Source organism: Chiloscyllium punctatum, chromosome 11, assembly GCF_047496795.1.
Source record: "Chiloscyllium punctatum isolate Juve2018m chromosome 11, sChiPun1.3, whole genome shotgun sequence".
Classification (NCBI taxonomy): Eukaryota; Metazoa; Chordata; class Chondrichthyes; order Orectolobiformes; family Hemiscylliidae; genus Chiloscyllium; species Chiloscyllium punctatum.
The window spans coordinates 101841500-101858871 of record NC_092749.1 but is presented as its reverse complement, the minus strand read 5'-3'; positions in this window follow the sequence as shown (position 1 = coordinate 101858871).

Sequence of the window (17372 nt, the reverse complement as noted above, 5' to 3'; positions counted from 1 at the left end):
GGCAGCCTTGGAGCAGGATCATAAGGCACAGACGTTATAGCAAAAGATTACAGTGTATTGGAACTGAAATGACATATTGAACAAACCTAGATTGTGATTAAGTCGTTCATCTTTTAGAATGTATAGCAGACAGACAGACTGTAACCTTTTCTGCATTGTCTGAAAAAGAGATGTCACCTTTCTTTATAAAACATCAAGTTATCTCGAGAATGTAGCTTGAAAGTAGTTCTGCGATTTACATATTAATGAACCGAAACCTGCAACTCATTCTAAAAGATGAAAGACTAGGTTTGTTCAATATATCATTTCAGTTGCATGACACTAATCTTTTGCTACAAATCCTGTTGGACTGTAACCTTGTGTTCTGTGATTTTTTTTACTCCTTCAAACAGTAATTTTTAGTTTGTTGCTAACTGTAAACAAAAAAAATCGACTTTAAAGAGATTATACCTCATGATCACCTCATTCCCTAACTCCTGTCTTCACACACTCAGTGCGTCCTTCATTGGAGTTGCTTCAGAAGCCTTTGTAAATTATATAGCACTGCAAGATACCAGATACAGAGGCACTTGTCCGAAATGGCCAGTCAAGCATCCACATCATATTGAGGACTTCACACTCAGTTAAGCTAGCCCTGTAGCCAGAATGCCAACTGATTACTTACTAAAGCAAGTAATCTTACACAGAGCTTGGGCCTTGAGTGCACTGTCATGGTGATCAAAGGAAGCATACTCTCTAGGCTTCACTTAAGAATTAAGGTCTCAATTTCAAATCATGGTGAAGCTTAATCAAGATCAGTGCACTTGGCACACCAAATAAAAAAGAATTGTGCAGCCTCTTATCAGAGAGAGGAAATCCTGAGCCACAACTCATTCCAGAATCTGTTGACTCTGGGATCCGATCATATTTGTGGCAGAACATTACACCTGCAGACCACCCATATCAGTTACCTACGTAACCACCAAAATTCTACCAAACTCCTCCAGATGATAAACAAAGGATGAACCTAACATCCTGCCTGAAATATGGAAACCCAAATTGCCCACAATATTCTAGGTACGGTCTCACCAAAGTCCCTGCAAAATTGTAGCAAGACTTCATTACTCCTGCACTCCAACCCCTTGGAATACAGCCAAAATGCCTTTTATCTGTTTGATGCATCTGCATACTAACTTCCCATATTACTTGCATGAGCACATTAAATCACTTTAAACATTAACGTAGACAAGTTTCACACCCTTTAAAAGATATTCTGCTTCTCTGTTCTTCCATCCAATGGCATTAACCTCACTCATTATGATACATCTGCCACCTAAATGCCAATACACTTAACCTGTTTATAATTCTTTGCAATCTTTCTGTGCCTTCTCACAACTTTTAATCCCACCTAGCTTTGTATCGTCAGTGAACTTTGGCATATAGCTTCATGCCTCTTTGTAACTAATACTGTTCCTAAGTAGCCACGTCCCAGAATTCATCATTATGGCACTAGTCCTAATCTTTTAACTGGAGAATGCTTCTGTGGTATTTGGAACCAGGTAGATCTCATTGACTATAAGATTCTTGTTTGGGTTGTTGTTATCCTGGGCCAATCAGGGAATCCTGGCTGATAGATAGATACAAACAGGAAATTAAATTTATATTTAAAAAAAGAAAAAAAATTAAAAAATAAACAGAGCATATCACACAGCATTGCCTATTGTGAAGGGCACTGCTAAAAGAGAGAAAAAAAAGAACAGGAGTTCACACAGCAAAAAACAAAAACAAGAGATTGTGCCACAGGGAGTGGAGTGCATTATTTCCCTCTCTAACTCTATTTTGATTTAATCCCTGCCCTCTCCTTCACTGTTTGATCACACAGCATTGCCCTTTGATGTGAAGGGCAGTGCTTGTCACTGGCCACTCGGGTGTTTTTCCTATCTTCCTGGTGGTGGAAATTGAATAAAGATTCATGTACCTTGTGTCTCTCACTGTCTCACACCTACACACACACAACATGGGGACTGGGGGAAAAAAAATAAGCAAAAAAAAAAGAACAGGAGTGTAAAATAAGCACTACCACAATTAGGCGATAGTGTGGGGGGGTTAAAAAAAAAGAAAAAGAGACAAAAAAATGAGCAGGAGATTGCGCCGCAGGGAGTGGAGTACATTATCTCCCCCTCCAACTCTATTTTGATTTAATCCCTGCCCTCCCCTTCAGTGTTTAATCACACAGCATTGCCTTTTGTGAAGGACACTGCTTGTCACTGGCCACTCGGGTGTTTCCTTTCTTCCTGGTGGTGGAAATTTGAATAAATATTGGTGCACCTTGTGTCTTTCACTGTGTCTCACACCTGCACACACACAACATGGGGACTGGGGGAAAATATAAGCACTACTGCAGTTAGGAAGTAGTGTGGGGGTGTTTTAAAACAAAAAGAAAAACAAACAAAGAGGAGATTAGCATGCTGTGTCTATCAACAGCCTGGAGTTGTTCAGGGAGAGGTGGGTGCCAAGGGGAGTGGCGCTGCCAGAGCCTCACCCAGGTCAAGGGAGTGTTGCTGCTGCCTGGGGCCCACTCCCACTGCTGGTCTCTGAGATCCCACCCGGACCCCAAGCAGCTGTTACTGCTTGGGGCCTGCCTCACTACTGCTGCCTGGGACTCACCTTGGGCCCCTCCCAGGACCTCCACTGCTGCTGCCTGGGACTCGCCTTGGGACCCTCCCAGGACCTCCACCACCACTGCCTGGGATTTGCCTTGGGCCCTTCCCCACAACCTCCACCACTGCTATGACTGGAGACCTACATGGGACTTGCTTTGGGACCCTCCCAAGACCTCCACTGCTGCCACCTGAGACCCACCTCCACCGCTGCTGCCCGGGAGTAAATTTTGGGGCTGTCTGGGACTTACCTTGGGGACCCCCCCCCCCAACAGGCCTGCCCCCACCGCTGCGACCAAGGGCCTACCTGGGACTTGCCTGAGGCCTGCCTCCACCACTGCTGCTGCCTGGGGACCCTACTGGACTCTTGTCAGCCTGTGGCAGACAGCAAAGCACGGCGAGCCCGAAGGTCGCAGGGCCCAGCCGCACCTATGTCGGGGTAGCCGCTGCCTTAGGCTCGGCTGCTCCAACCCCGACTGCAACCACGACCCCTTCAGGCACTTGACTAAACGCCTGGGGGTCAAGGCCTATCCCCACCCCAACATGACCATCGAGGCCTGCAGTAAGGCTATGGCTAGTGTAGTTGGCCCACTGGCCATCGTCGCTGCGGCCAGGATGTACGGGAAGGCCGTCTTTTTCCTAAAGATCGAGCAGGTGATCCACCTGGCCGTGGAGAGGGGGCTCATTGTGGGCGGGACACATCTGCCCGTCGACCCTTTGGAGGTTACGGCCCAGAGGGTCGTGATCTCCAACGTCCAGCCCTTCATTGCCAGTGAGTTCCTTCTTCCCCACCTCAACACCTTGGGGGAGATCTGGTTGGGTGTCCAACTGCTCCTGCTTGGTCTTAAGGACCCTACCCTCTGGTATGTATACTCTTTCCGATGGCAGGTGTCCATTTGCCTGACCCGGGAGGAGGTCACCAAGGGCTTGTTTACCCTCCTCCACGAGGGCACGGCCTACCGAGTCTTCTGGACAGCGGACGGCGTACAGTGTCACCTGTGCCGCGAGGTGGGGCACATAAGAAAAAACTGCCCCACCCAGAAGGCTGCCCAGCCCACACCAACGGCTGTGGGTGACGCCACCGCACCACCCACCCACCCTCCCCCCCCCAAAGTCAACATCACAAACCCCAGCAGCGGGGGCTAAGCCAGAGGCTTTCAATGCCTTAGCCTCTGGCAGGAAGGGGGGTGAGTGTCTGGCCGGACAGAAGGCATCCAAGAAGACCCAACATGCCAGGCCTGCCCACGTGAAGACCACCCTATCGCCTTCCCCTACAACTAGCCCACGACCTGCCCTGCCATGACAATGCCCCTGTGGCCGTGCCAGCGTCACCCCGGCGTGGGAATCCTGACTCCCAAACCCGTACCTGATCCTGCCCCACCCACTGACCCCACACCAAACCCCCGCTCCGTTACCTAAACTCTTGGGGCTTCAACACCTACTCCTGGCCCGGGGCCCCCAAGCCTGGGCCCAGCCACATCCTAGTACTAACCTGGGGGGACCCACTGATACCTCACTTCCGGCAGCAACAGTGTCACTAGGCCCCTGCCCTACCCACCATCACCTGATAAACCAGGGGTGGAACAGGAAGTGACACAGCTGACTCTCCCCACCCTGGCCATGCCCCCTGCATTCCCCCAGCCAATAGTATCCTAGGAAAGGCTGGGGTGGGGGAATGTCAGGCCCCATGACCACCAAGGCGGATGGGGAGGGGAAGGCCCATAAATTCCCCCCTGTCGCTCGGGGTGGTGGTGTTCCTTTTTAGGGGAATGGGCTTACAATGTCCTTTGCCTATCCCGCACTGTGGCCTGACCTGCCTGAACTTCCAGGGGCTATAGTAGGGCCTTCCGCTGCCATAACTCCTCTAGCTCCTAAGGAGGACTTTAATAACCACACTGGCTATGGTGTGGGTGACAATGGTGAACACTCTGCTGGGTTGTTGAGTGGTGGAGGGGAGGAAGGTGTTATCCTTGCTCCTCCCTCCCAGACTGTTTTTCTGGGGGTCTTCTCCCTGGGGGAGGACATTTTCCCCAAGGGGCTGGGCGTCCTGGTGTTGGGAGAGGAGTGGGGCCCCAAGCCTCTGCCACCTGATGACCTGAACTTGTGGCATTCCGGGAAGGGGTGTGCTGAGGAAGGTACTGCCAGTGACCCCAGGGGTGGGGTTGCCAGGGGTTTTAGGCCAGTTGGTGGTGCTGGACCAGCCGCCATTCTCTCGGTGGGGGAGAGGTTGGTGACTGAGGGTGACCTCCCGGAGGAGGGTTCAGGATCGGTGGTGGACACCAGGGATGACGTGGAGTCTGTCTCCAGTGACCTTTTTGAGTCCCAGGTGCCCCACACCGATCTTCCCCCTCATCCCCCTCGAGGAACTCTGGGAGTTTTTCGAGGAAACTTGGAGTCGCTGGGATAGACCCCAACTGGCGCTCGACCGCTGGAGCTCCTTTGAGAGAGTCTACTGGTTGGCCCACGCTGCTTGCCAGGCACCTGGGCTCGACTTGAACAAGGGACAGCAAGTCAGGAACTTCCTGGGGGCCCTCCTGGTGAGGGCAAAGGACTTCTGTGCCCCTCCCTCGTCCTCCCAGTAAATGTATATAGCTTTTTAACTATACTAGTGGTTGCACAATGCTTCCGACATGGAGACAACTATAGCCAGCCTCAACATCAACGGCAGCAGGGAGTCACAGCGCAGATTCCAGACCCTCTCGGCCCTTCGGGACTGGAGGTATGTGATGTGCTTCCTGCAAGAAACCCACACTACCCTGGGAGACAAAGCTACTCCATTCCTGGAGTGGTGATGGGGGTGGGTGGGTGGGGGTCTACATGAATCACCTCACCCCAGATCTGGTGGGGTGGCTATCTTGTTGGCCCTGCATTTTTCAGCTGGAGATCTTGGTCAGGGAGCCCGTGCCAGGCCGTTTGCTTCACCTAATGGTTTGGCTGGGGGGGGGGGGGGCGCGGTGCTTCACTTGGTGAACATCTATGCTCCCCTGGCCGGGCCGAGGCAAGCGAGCTTCTTCAGAGAAGTGTCCGCTCATCTCGCCTCCATCGAGAGCCAGTGCGTCGTCCTCTGGGGAGATTTTAACTGCTTCCTCGAGGGCAGGGACCACGGTGGTGCCTGCACCAATTGGGCTTCAGGGAGGAGGTTGGGGGATTTGGTCAAGTCCTTTGACCTGGTGGATGTCTGGCGGAATCTCCATCCCGACTCCATCGCCTTCACCTTTGTGAGGCCTGGGGTCGGAGCGTCCAGAATCGACCGCCTGTACGTTTCGCGGGCGTACGCCTCCTGTTTTCCGAAGGCCTCCACGTGGCAGGTGTCGTGCACGGACCATCACCTGGTGTGGGCGGAACTCCTTCCATTCAGCGCCAGGCTCGGCTCTGCGTACGTGCCCTTTAACAACCTGCTGCTGGAGGGCAAGCGGTTCCGGGACTCGTTTTGTCGTTTCTGGGCCGGCTGGAGAAGGAAACGGGGAAACTTTCCCCTCCCTGAGGCTATGGTGGGACGTGGGCAAGGCTCACGTCCGTGTTTTCTGTCAGGAGTACGCGAGGGGGTCGACAAAGAGATGGAAATCCAGGATCTGGGAGTTGGAGAGGGAGATGTTCGACCTGGAGTCATTCCTCGGTCAGCCCAACGTGGACCCAGCCCTGTGTGGGGTGTATGAAGAGAAGGCCATGGTCCGGGACCTGCAGCTTGTCGGTGCTCTGGGTGCATATGTGAGGTCGTGGACCCAGCTCCTCCAGGACCTGGACCGCGGCTCCCCCTTCTACTCGCTTGGAAAAAAAGCCGTGGCACCCGTCAGCAGCTCCTTGTGCTGCTGGCCGATGTCTGGTCCCTCGTCTTGGATCCAGAGGGTGTCAGGGCCCACGTCCAAAACTATTATACGGCTCTGTTCTCTCCGGATCCGTCCAGCGAGGATGCTCGCAGAGTTCTTTGGGAGGACCAACCGCAGCTCGGCCTGGAGGACGCCGGAAGGCCCGACGCTTCCGTCACTTTAGAGGAGCTGACCAGTGCCCTCTATCGCTCTCTAGAAGCAAGTCCCTGGGGCTGGACAGGGTTCTTCAGAGCGTTCTGGGATGTTCTGGGAAGTGACTACGCACAGGTCCTGGGGAGTGTCTAACTGCCGGAGAGCTGCCTCTTTTGTGGCGCAGGGGGGTCATCCTGCTGCCAAAGAAGGGGGACCTTCGTTTTTTTAAAGAACTGGCATCCGGTCTCCCTCAGCACTGACTACAAAATCTTTGCCAGGGTGTTGTCTTTTCGCCTGGCTTCCGTGCTGGCCCACATGATTCACCCGGACCAGTCCTACACTGTCCCGGGCCAGAGGATACACGACAACATCCACCTGGTCCGGGACCTGATCCATTTCTGTCGACGGGCTGGTCTGCCGAGCGCCTTCCTGTCTCTCGACCAGGAGAAGGCGTTCGACAGGGTCGATCACGAGTACCTGCTCGGGACTCTGCAGGCATTCGGGTTTGGGATGCAGTTCGTTGCCCGGATCCAACTTTTGTACGCCGCCGCAGAGTGTCTGGTTAAAGTTAACGGGTCCCTGACGGCACCCTTCACTGTGGGAGAGGAGTGCATCAAAGCTGCCCCCTGTCCGGCCAGCTGTATTCCCTGTGTGGAGCCTTTCCTGCGCCTCTTGCGGAGAAGGTTGTTGGGGCTGATTCTGTGCAGCGCAGGCACAGGGGTGGTCCTCTCGGCCTACGCCGATGCCATGCTCCTCACTTTCGCTGACCTGGGGAGGATGCGCGAGTGCCAGGCTGTGTACTCGGCAGAGTCTTCCACCAGGATCAACTGGGCCAAATGTTCCAGACTACTGGTCGGTCTGCGGCGGGTGGACTCCCTGCCGGAGGAGTTACAGGGGTTCAGCTGGAGTACCACCCATCTCCTCTACCTGGGGGTCTACCTCAGCCCGGCTGAGGAATCCTGGCTGGCGAACTGGCAGGAGCTGGAGGCCAAAGTCTCGGCTCGCCTAGGCCGCTGGACAGCACTGCTCTGAGTGCTACCTTGCAGGAGTCAAGTGCTGGTCATAAACCAGGTGGTGGCCGCCATGCTGTGGTACTAGCTGGTCACTTTTTGGTCCCTCCTCCTGGCTTTGTCGCTGACATCCAGAGAATGTTGGTCGACTTCTTCTGGGACAAAAAGATGCACTGGGTCGCCGCGCAGGTTCTGAGTCTCGTATTGAGGAGGGTGGTCAGTCGCTGCTGTGCGTCCGCACCCAGGTCGCGACGTTCCACCTTCAGACCTTGCGGCGATACCTTTACATCGAGCCTCCGCCTAGGTGGTGCGCCCTAGCGCCATATTTTTTCCGCTAGGTGCATAACCTCAACTACGACAGCAGCTCCTGTTCATCGACCGTGATGGTTTGGAGGTCACCCTCAAGATGCTGCCTGTCTTTTACTGGGACCTGATCACTGTCTGGAACGTGGTCGAATCTCATCGTGCCTACCCTCCATCTGGAGTAGCGGCTGTCATCAGGGAGCCGTTGGTCAGGAATCTGCACCTCTGTACTCGTGGGTTTGAGTGGCTGTCGGAGGGGAGAGCCGTGGTGGCGAGGGCGATCAGGGTCGGGGACATGCTGGGTGGCAGGGGCCTGGGCTGGACACTGCCGCAGGACATAGCTAGTAGGGTAGCGGTAGACATCCAGTACGTGGCCACCGCCATCCGACGCCTTAAAACAGCGGTGCTCGGACCTGACGTAGTGCACCAGTTGAAGACGCTCAGGTGTGTGGTGGGATCCCATCCGCGCTCACCCCAGCCCGGATGGAATTTCACATTGGCCCTAAGGTCTTGTACTTCCCGTGGGAGCCTGTGTCTCACAACCTATGCCGCCTCTGGAATTTTAATTTTGTTCCCTTTCAGGGGGTTAAAAAGGTGGGCCCTGTATAGACTGCTGCTGCACACCGTCCACCTCTTCTCCCTCATCCACCATCTGGACACTCCTTGGCGTGCCCATTTGCCACCAGGAGGTGGGGATCCCCAGTGGAGCGTTCTGTACGCAGGAGTCTTCCCCCTTTCTCTCGGGAATCTGGGGTGGAGGGTGCTGCACGCAGCAGTCCCCTGCAACCGCAGATTGCGGTGGTTCACAGACTCCCAGCCCAACTGCTTGTTCTGTGGGTATATTGGGTGTGGGTGTTTGCACTCCCTTTTTGATTTTTCTCAAAAACCTTCTTCTCTGCTTTTGGTTGTACTTCAGTCCCACGCTCCTGATCTTCGGGCACCCGGTACGGAGGAGGGAGGGCAGGTCTGAAAAACTACTCTCGGGCCTGGCCAAACTGGCCATAAACAGGTTCAGGCAGCAGGCAGTGGAGGGGGTCGTTAGGGCCAACTGCCTACCCCTTTTCCGCAGTTACCTTAGAGCCCAGGTCTCCTTGGTGAACACTGCGTGCTCCTTTTCCAACACCCTGGAGTTGTTCAGGGAGTGGAGTGCATTATTTTTTTTCCCCCTCCACCTCTATTTTGATTTAATCCCTCCCCTTCACTGTTTTGATCACACAGCATTGCCCTTTGATGGTAAGGGCACTGCTTGTCACTGGCCACTCGCGTGTTTCTTTTCTTCCTGGTGGTGGAATATAAATGAAGGTTTAAACACTTGTTGTTCTACACTGTACCCAAGACCTACACACATACGACGTGGGTGTCAGAGAAAAACAAGCAAAGCAAAGAATAAGAAAAAAAAGAACAGGGGGAAAAAAATATAAATAAACCGGACTACCAGACAAAAAAAAACAACAAACAAGGGATTAGCACGTGTTGTCCACCAACACCCATGAGCTGTTCAGGGAGCGGTGGGCACTGCTGGGAGTGGAGTGTTTTATTGCCCCCTCCAACTCTATTTTGATTTAATTCCTGCACTCCCTTTCACTTCTTTTTGATCACACAGCATTACCCTTTGGTTAGAAGGGCTCTGCTTGAAACTGGCCACTCAGGTGTTTCCTTTCTTCCTGGTGGTGGAATATTAATAAAGATTTAAACAACTATTGTTTTTCACTGTGTCTGACATTTGCACACAACACAGGAAAAAAGAAGAAATGGAAAAAAAAATAAGCAGGAGTTTAAAAAAAAAGGTGTCAGAGGCTCTGAAATAAAAAGAGGATTAGTACATGGTGTCCACCAACACCCTCCTGGGAGTGGTCATCCACAACAAGCTTTCTTGGACTCTTCATGTGGACCCACTGGTTACAAAGGCCCAATATTGTCTCTTCTTCAGGCAGCAGAGGAAATTTGGCAAGACAGCTTTTATAGGTGTGCCATTGAGAGCATTTTGTCTGGATGTATCACTACCTGGTATGGCAACTGTACCTTTCAATATCGGAGATGGTTACAGAGAGTGGTGAACTCGGCCTGGACAATCACAAAGACCAACCTCCCATCTATAGAACCCGTTTATCAGGCCCGCTGTCAAGTAAAGGCCGCCAGCATTCTCAAAGATCCATCCCATCCTGGCAATGTTTTTCTACAACCTCTACCATCGGGGAGAAGGTACAGAAGCCTGAACACACGCACCAGTTGGTTTCGAAACAGTTTCTACCCTACTGTTGTTAGAATACTGAATGGACTCTCAAACTCTAAACATTTGCCTGTACCTGTGTTTTTGTTTTTGCCACTGTTTACCTATTATTTACTTAGCTATGCTCCTTAACTCTGTGATCTGCCTGTACTGCTCGCAAGACAAAGATTTTCACTGTGCCTCGGTACACATGACAATAAATTCAATTCAATTCACCTTATTGAGTTCTTTGATTTGGTGACCAAACAGGTGGATGAGGGTAAAGCGGTTGATGTGGTGCATATGGGTTTCAATAAGGCATTTTAAAAGGTTCCATACAGTAGGCTATTGCACAAAATATGGAGGCATGGGATTGAGCATGATTTTGCAGTTTGGATTGGCTAGCTGAAAGAAGACAGAGGGTGGTGGTTGATGGGAAATGTTCATCCTGGAGTTCAGTTACTAGTGATGTACTGCAAGGATCTGTTTTGGGGCCACTGCTGGTTGTCATTTTTATTAATGATCTAGACGAGGGCAGAGAAGGATGGGTTAGTAAATGTGTGGATGACATTAAGGTCGGTGGAGTTGTGGATAGGGCTGAAGGATGTTGCAAGTTACAGAGTGACATAGATAAGCTACAAAGCTGGTCTGAGAGGTGGTAAATGGAGTTTAATGTGGAAAAATGTGAGGTGATTCACTTTGGAAGATTCAACAGGAATAAAGAGTACAGGGCTAATGGTAAGATGTTTGGTAGTGTGCATGAGCAGAGCGATCTCGGTGTCCATGTACATTGATCCCTTAAAGTTACCACCCAGGGTGGTAGGGTTGTTACAAAGGCATTTATTGGTAGAGAGATTGAGTTTCAGAGCCATGAGGTCATACTGCAGCTGGTGCAGCTGCACTTGGAGTACTGCATACAGTTCTGGTCACTGCATTATAGGAAGGATGTGAAAGCTTTGGAGAGGGTTCAGAGGAGATTTATTAGGATGTTGCCTGGTATGTGAGGTCTTGTGAGGAAAGTCTGAGGGATTTGAGGCTGTTTTCATCAGAGAGAAGAAGGTTAAGAGATGACTTAATTGAGACATACAAGATAATCAGAGGGTTAGGTAGGGTGGACAGGGCGAGCCTTTTTCCTCAGATGGTGATGGCGAGCATGACATAGCTTTAAATTGAGAGGTAGAAGATATAGGACAGATGTCAGAGGCATTTTCTTTACTCAGAGAGCAGTCGGGGCGTGGAAAGCACTGCCTGCAGCAGTAGTAGACTCACTAACTTTAAAGGCATTTAAATAGTCATTGGATAGACATATGGATGAACATGGAATAGTTTAGGATAGATGGGCTTCAGATTGGTTCCACAAGTCAGTGCAACATCGAGGGCTGAAGGGCCTATACTGCGCTGTAAAGTTCTATGTTTTATGTTCTAATTTAATTTAATTTAACTCCTGTTCCTTGAATGGATCTTACTCACTGATGCACAATTATTCTTAAAGTCTTTGTCCTTTTCTGTCCCATTCTCCTTATTTTTGCCATATCTCGTGGCCTCAAACTGTCAATTTGGATTTCCAAAACTTCCTTCATCCAAACAAGCCCACCAGCAACACCTTTCCATTACCTTAATGCTCTCATTATACAATTGACTATGACATTGATCTCAGCTTGCTTTAAGTAGAGCACATCCCAATGGAACAGGTACACTCTTGCTGGGGCCTTTCATCAAAATACCTTCTTCAACACACCACTCTTTCAACCATGGATTTAGTTCTCTAATCTACTTAATCCTGTCCCAATTGACATATAGAGCAAATATCAAGCCAGAGATGGTTACCCGAAATGATCTACATTTTAATTTGGATATTAACTCTTTGAACTCCCTCAGTAGAACATCTTGCCTAGTTCTACCTACGGTATAGAGTTCACTCTGGATCATAGCATCCGAATTCTCCTACTTTAGCTTCAAGTTTATCTCCAGCTCAAGGAGATTTCTTTAACGCTGGACCAAAATGGGCAATACAACCTTTGGAGCTCTTGATTTTGGCTATAGTGTCTGTGCCTTAATGACACAATCTCCTGCCATGTCCTATCTGATTTTATCCTTAATAATGGTCTGGGCTATTTATTAAGAAGAACACAGCTGCACGGTGTCAGCATGCTGTTCTTTCATCGTGGAACTTTAATCCACTCTAGAATGATGCTTTGGAAAGTCTCAATACTGCTTATAAAGATGCTCTGTGAAAGAAACTTAGAACATAAGAACTAGGAGCAGGAGTAGGCCATGTGGCCCTTCAAGCCTGCTCCGCCATTCAATAAGATCATGGGTGATCTTTTCATGGACTCAGCACCACTTACCCACCATCTCACTGTAACCTTTAATTCCTTTATTGTTCAAAACAAAATCTATCTTAGCTTCAAAAACATTTTCTGAAGTAATGTCAACTACTTCACTGGGCTGGGAATTCCATAGATTCACAACCCTCTGGGTGAAGAAGTTCCTTCTCAATTCAGTCCCAAATCTGCTCCCCATAATTTTGAGGCTGAGCCCTCTTGTCCTACTTTCACCTATCAGTGGAAACATCCTCTCTAGGTCTATCTTATCTATTCCCTTCATAATTTTATATGTTTCTATATGAATTCCCCCCTCATTCTTCTAAATTCCAATGAATATAATCCTAGTCTCCTCAGTCTGTCCTCATAAGCCAAACCCTCAAATCCAGAATCAACCCAGTGAACCTCCTCTACACTGCCTCTACTGCCAGTACATCCTTTTGCAAGTAAGGAGACCAAACCTGCATACAATACTCCATGTGTGGCCTCACTAGCATCCTATACAACTGCAACATAACCTCCCTGCTTTTAAACTCAATCCCTTTAGCAATGAAAGACAAAATTCCATTTGCCTTCCTAATTACCTGTTGTACCTGCAGACCAACCTTCTGTGAGTCATGCACAAGGACACCCAGGTCCCTCTGCATAGCAGCATGCTGCAACATTTTACCATTCAAGAAATAGTCCTTTTTACTGTTACTCCTACCAAAATGGATAACTTCACATTTATCAACATTGTATTCCATCTACCAGACCTTTGCCCATTCACTTAAAGTATCTATGTTCCTCGACAAATTTTCACGGTCCTCTGCACACTTTGCTCTGCTACTCATCTTTGTGTCACCTGCAAACTTTGACACTCTATGCCTGGTTCCCAACACCAAATTATCTATGTAAATTGTGAATAATTATAGTCCCAACACTGATCCTTGAAGCACACCACTAGTTACTGATTGCTAACCAGAATAGCACTCATTTATCCCCACTCCTTGCTTACTGTAAGTCAACCAATCCTCTATCCATGTTAATACTTTACCCGTAATGCCATGCATTACCTGCCTTATCTTATGAGCAGCCTTCTGTGCGGCACCTTGTCAAAAGCTTATTGAAAATCTAGATACACCACACCTACTGGATTCCCATTGTCCACCATGTTTGTAATGTCTTCTTAGAATTCCAAAAGATTAGTGAAGCATGACCTGCCCTTCATGAACCCATGCTGTGTCTGCCCAAGGGGACATTTTCTATCAAGATGCCTTGTTATTTCTTCGTTGATAATAGACTCAAGCACCTTCCCCACTACAGAAGTTAAGCTAACCAGTCTATAATTCCCCATGTTTTGTTTACCGCCCTTTTTAATCAGTGATTTCACATTTGCTGTTTTCCAGAGTCCAGCAAGTTTTTGAAAATTACCACAAGTAATTTGGGGTAATTTGGGCAGCACGGTGGCTCAGTGGTTTGCACTGCTGCCTCACAGCGCCAGAGACCTGGGTTCGATTCCCACCTTGGGTGACTGTCTGTGTGGAGTTTGCAAATTCTCCCCGTGTCTGCATGGGTTTCCTCCGGGTGCTCCGGTTTCCTCCCACAATCCATAAAATGTACAGGTTCAGTGAATTGGCCATGCTAAATTTCCCATAGTGTTAGGTATGTTAGTCAGGGGGTAAATGGGTCTGGGTGGGTTGCTCTTCGGAGGGTCGGTGTGGACTTATTGGGCAGAAGGGCCTGTTTCCACACTGTAGCGAATCTAATCTAATCTAAACTTGCTATTTCTTAATTCTTAATTCAAGACCAGTTTCCAGTGTGTGTAGAGCCATAGCACAGAAATACTGCCACTTTGTAATCAAGTGATAATATCCCTCAGAAAAGGCTGCATGGCTTCTTGATGAGGGAACAAGAAAATGTTGCATGATCTTGATTGCTGTACTCTTTGACAGAGCAGCTGAATACACATTCCTGCAACAGAAAAATCTTTACTCTGTATCTTACCTTGATTAACCTGCCTTAGGTATTGATGATGATAAGTATTCCATATACCAGCATCAGTGCTCGGTGACGAACAATTACAAAAATGTTGCATTATGAAAAAGATTGTTTAAAAAAGAAATGATTACTGCAAACTAGCACCTGCATGCGAGGAAATATGCTTCAAAATGTTATTTTCTGCTTCCATTTATTTCAATTGGTTAAACAGAAATTGATTATGTAAAACTGAAAATATGAATACTTAAGAATTTAGGTTTTCACATTTATCCTTTTCTTTTCAAAGTTCAAACTAAAACAGCAAATTGTGGTTGAAATCCTATTTTCAAAGATCCAAGGACGAGGAGAAGACTTCATTGTATGGTCTTGAGAAGGGGAAAAAGGTCCTTAAGTGCTGAACAACAAGGGCATCTTCTGCTTAAGGACCAGACAATTCTGAAGCCACAAGTGACTAATCAAATAAGCTTTTAAGATGAAAAGCAACAATGGAGCTGAGTCCAGCTCTCCTTGTTACCTGAGGTAGCTTCGAGCTGAAGCTGCAGTAAATACAATGAGATATCATCGTGTCTGAAACAGTTGGGACCAAAAAATGCATTTGCTCGAGATACTGGCATAATTGTAAGAGTATAAAGTACAGAATGAACAGTCCCTTGGAATGTGAGGACAGCTGAAAATATGATTTTAATTAAGCACACAATATATATTTGACACTGTTTAATAAGTATTATTAAGACATTAAAGATGTCTTTGAAATATGCTCATCTAAAGTGTGCTCTGTCTTGAAGTATCTTGAAGTAAACTAGCTTCATATGGTTGACAGTTTTCAAACATTGCTGATAATTCCACATTCACAATGATACGGTTACGTGACACACGATTTTATTATTTACTAATATAGTTTATGTTTGTGTGCTAAGGTGCTGAGTTGTTTGGCAATTTGCCCCAGTAAGAAGCACATTCATTAAATACTTAAACCTATGTTTAAGTCTTTCAGGGTTGTTTCACATTTTCATTGCCTAATCTGGAAAGTGCTTGTGAACCAGCTAAATAGTTCGCAAATCAGAGTCACAATTCTGTAGATGAGATGAGAAAACGTTTTGAAATTCTAGAAATAATTCATAAAAACTTTCAATATTACTTATTTTAACAAGGACAAGAATCCATGATAATGATTGCTGCTATTGTACCAATCATCCATTGGTTTTACTACTGTGCTAAGTAGTAAAGTGTTAATTAGAGTGTTAATTCTGGCGCTCATCACTTTCAGATTAGGTGTAAAGTAGGCTCTTACTTCCCTCCTCTTGGATTTTAAAAACTGCAACAACACTTCAACAAAATGGAAATAAACTAAAACATTTCTCTGTCGTAATTTGAATACTGCATTATGTATTGGGTAAAAATACTAGAAAGCATAGATTTAAGGTGAGAGGGGAAAATTTAAAAAGGACCTAAGGGGCAGCTTTTTTACGTAGAAGGTGGTACGTGTATGGAATGAGCTGCCAGAGAAGTGGTGGAGGTTGGTCCAATAATAACATTTAAAAGGTATCTGGATGGGTATATGAATAGGAAGGGTTTCGACGAATATGGTCAAAATGCTGTCAAATGGGGCTAGATTAATTTTTGATATCTGATTGGAATGGATGAATTGGACTGAAATGTCTTTTTCTATGCTGTACAGCTTCGTGACTCTATGTCTTCCTCAATGCCTTAGTGTCAATTTTGTTTTGTTTGATTAGATTCCTATAAAGTGCTTTGGAATGCTAAAACTGATCTGCATTGTTGTATTGGAAAGAAAGCAAGCAGTTCAGTGCTGTAGGCCTCACTGATACAGCTAAATAATTTGATTCACTATATGTGAGCATTGACTTTGGTCTCCCGAGAGATTACTGACCTATTCTAAAGTGGTTGAGTTTAGCTCTGAACAGCTAGAGGACTGGCTGGCCTGTTCTCAATCAGTGAAGGGTTTCTGATTTCTTTTTTGTCATTGCTGACTAAAACAACTTTGAAGATACCGTAGGAAAACTAGACTTTTTTAAACATCAACTTTCACTTCCTTTTTCTGTCATTTAATTAACAATTCACACACTTATGTGTGAACTGGAGGAATTTTGTCAAGAGACATTAACTATCAAACATTTGTCTGAAATGCCTCTTTTCTGTCCATTTCCAGGAAATTTGAGAAGAAAATCACAACAAACATAAAAGCCGAGGAATTTCTGACTCGCTCGTTGAAAATGACCACACGTTAGTATCTCGAGACAAACTTTCAGAGCTGATGAACTTCCACATAATTCTGAATAGTTAAGGTAGTCTCAGATGATCACTTTGCTGAAGAGCAACTCTGTTAGGTCATAGCTGGGATATGAGTTTTAGAACGAGCTGATGTCAATTATTTGATGTGGGCGAAGCACAGAAGTACATAAACTCCTAATTGGATGTCTGGTGCCTGCAATTAAATGGTTCCACTTATCTTGCTGAATGAAGTCATCAATAAATGATCAAGTGTAATATAACTGCTACCTAACAAAGTTAAAAATCACACAACACCAGGTTATAGTCCAACAGGTTTAATTGGAAGCACTAGCTTTCGGAGCGACGCTCCTTCATCAGGTGGTTGTGGAGGACACAGTTGTAAGGCACAGAATTTATAGCAAAAGTTTACAGTGTGATGCAACTGAAATTATACATTGAAAAATACCTTGATTGTCTGTTGAGTCTTTCATCTGTTCGAATACCATGACTCGTGTAAACCACAAAACCTTTTTTAAAAGTTGCATTCTCAAGTTGGCTGTTAACTAGACAATATGTTGAAGGTGTTCTCTGTGTTCTCTGTCTGTGCGATGATGTTTAGATTGACCTTAATCTAAAAAGTGAGATAACAGAGCTTTACATGAATGCATGCAGTTTTTGAGCTCAGAGTTTTACATGAATTCACGCAGTTTTTGAGC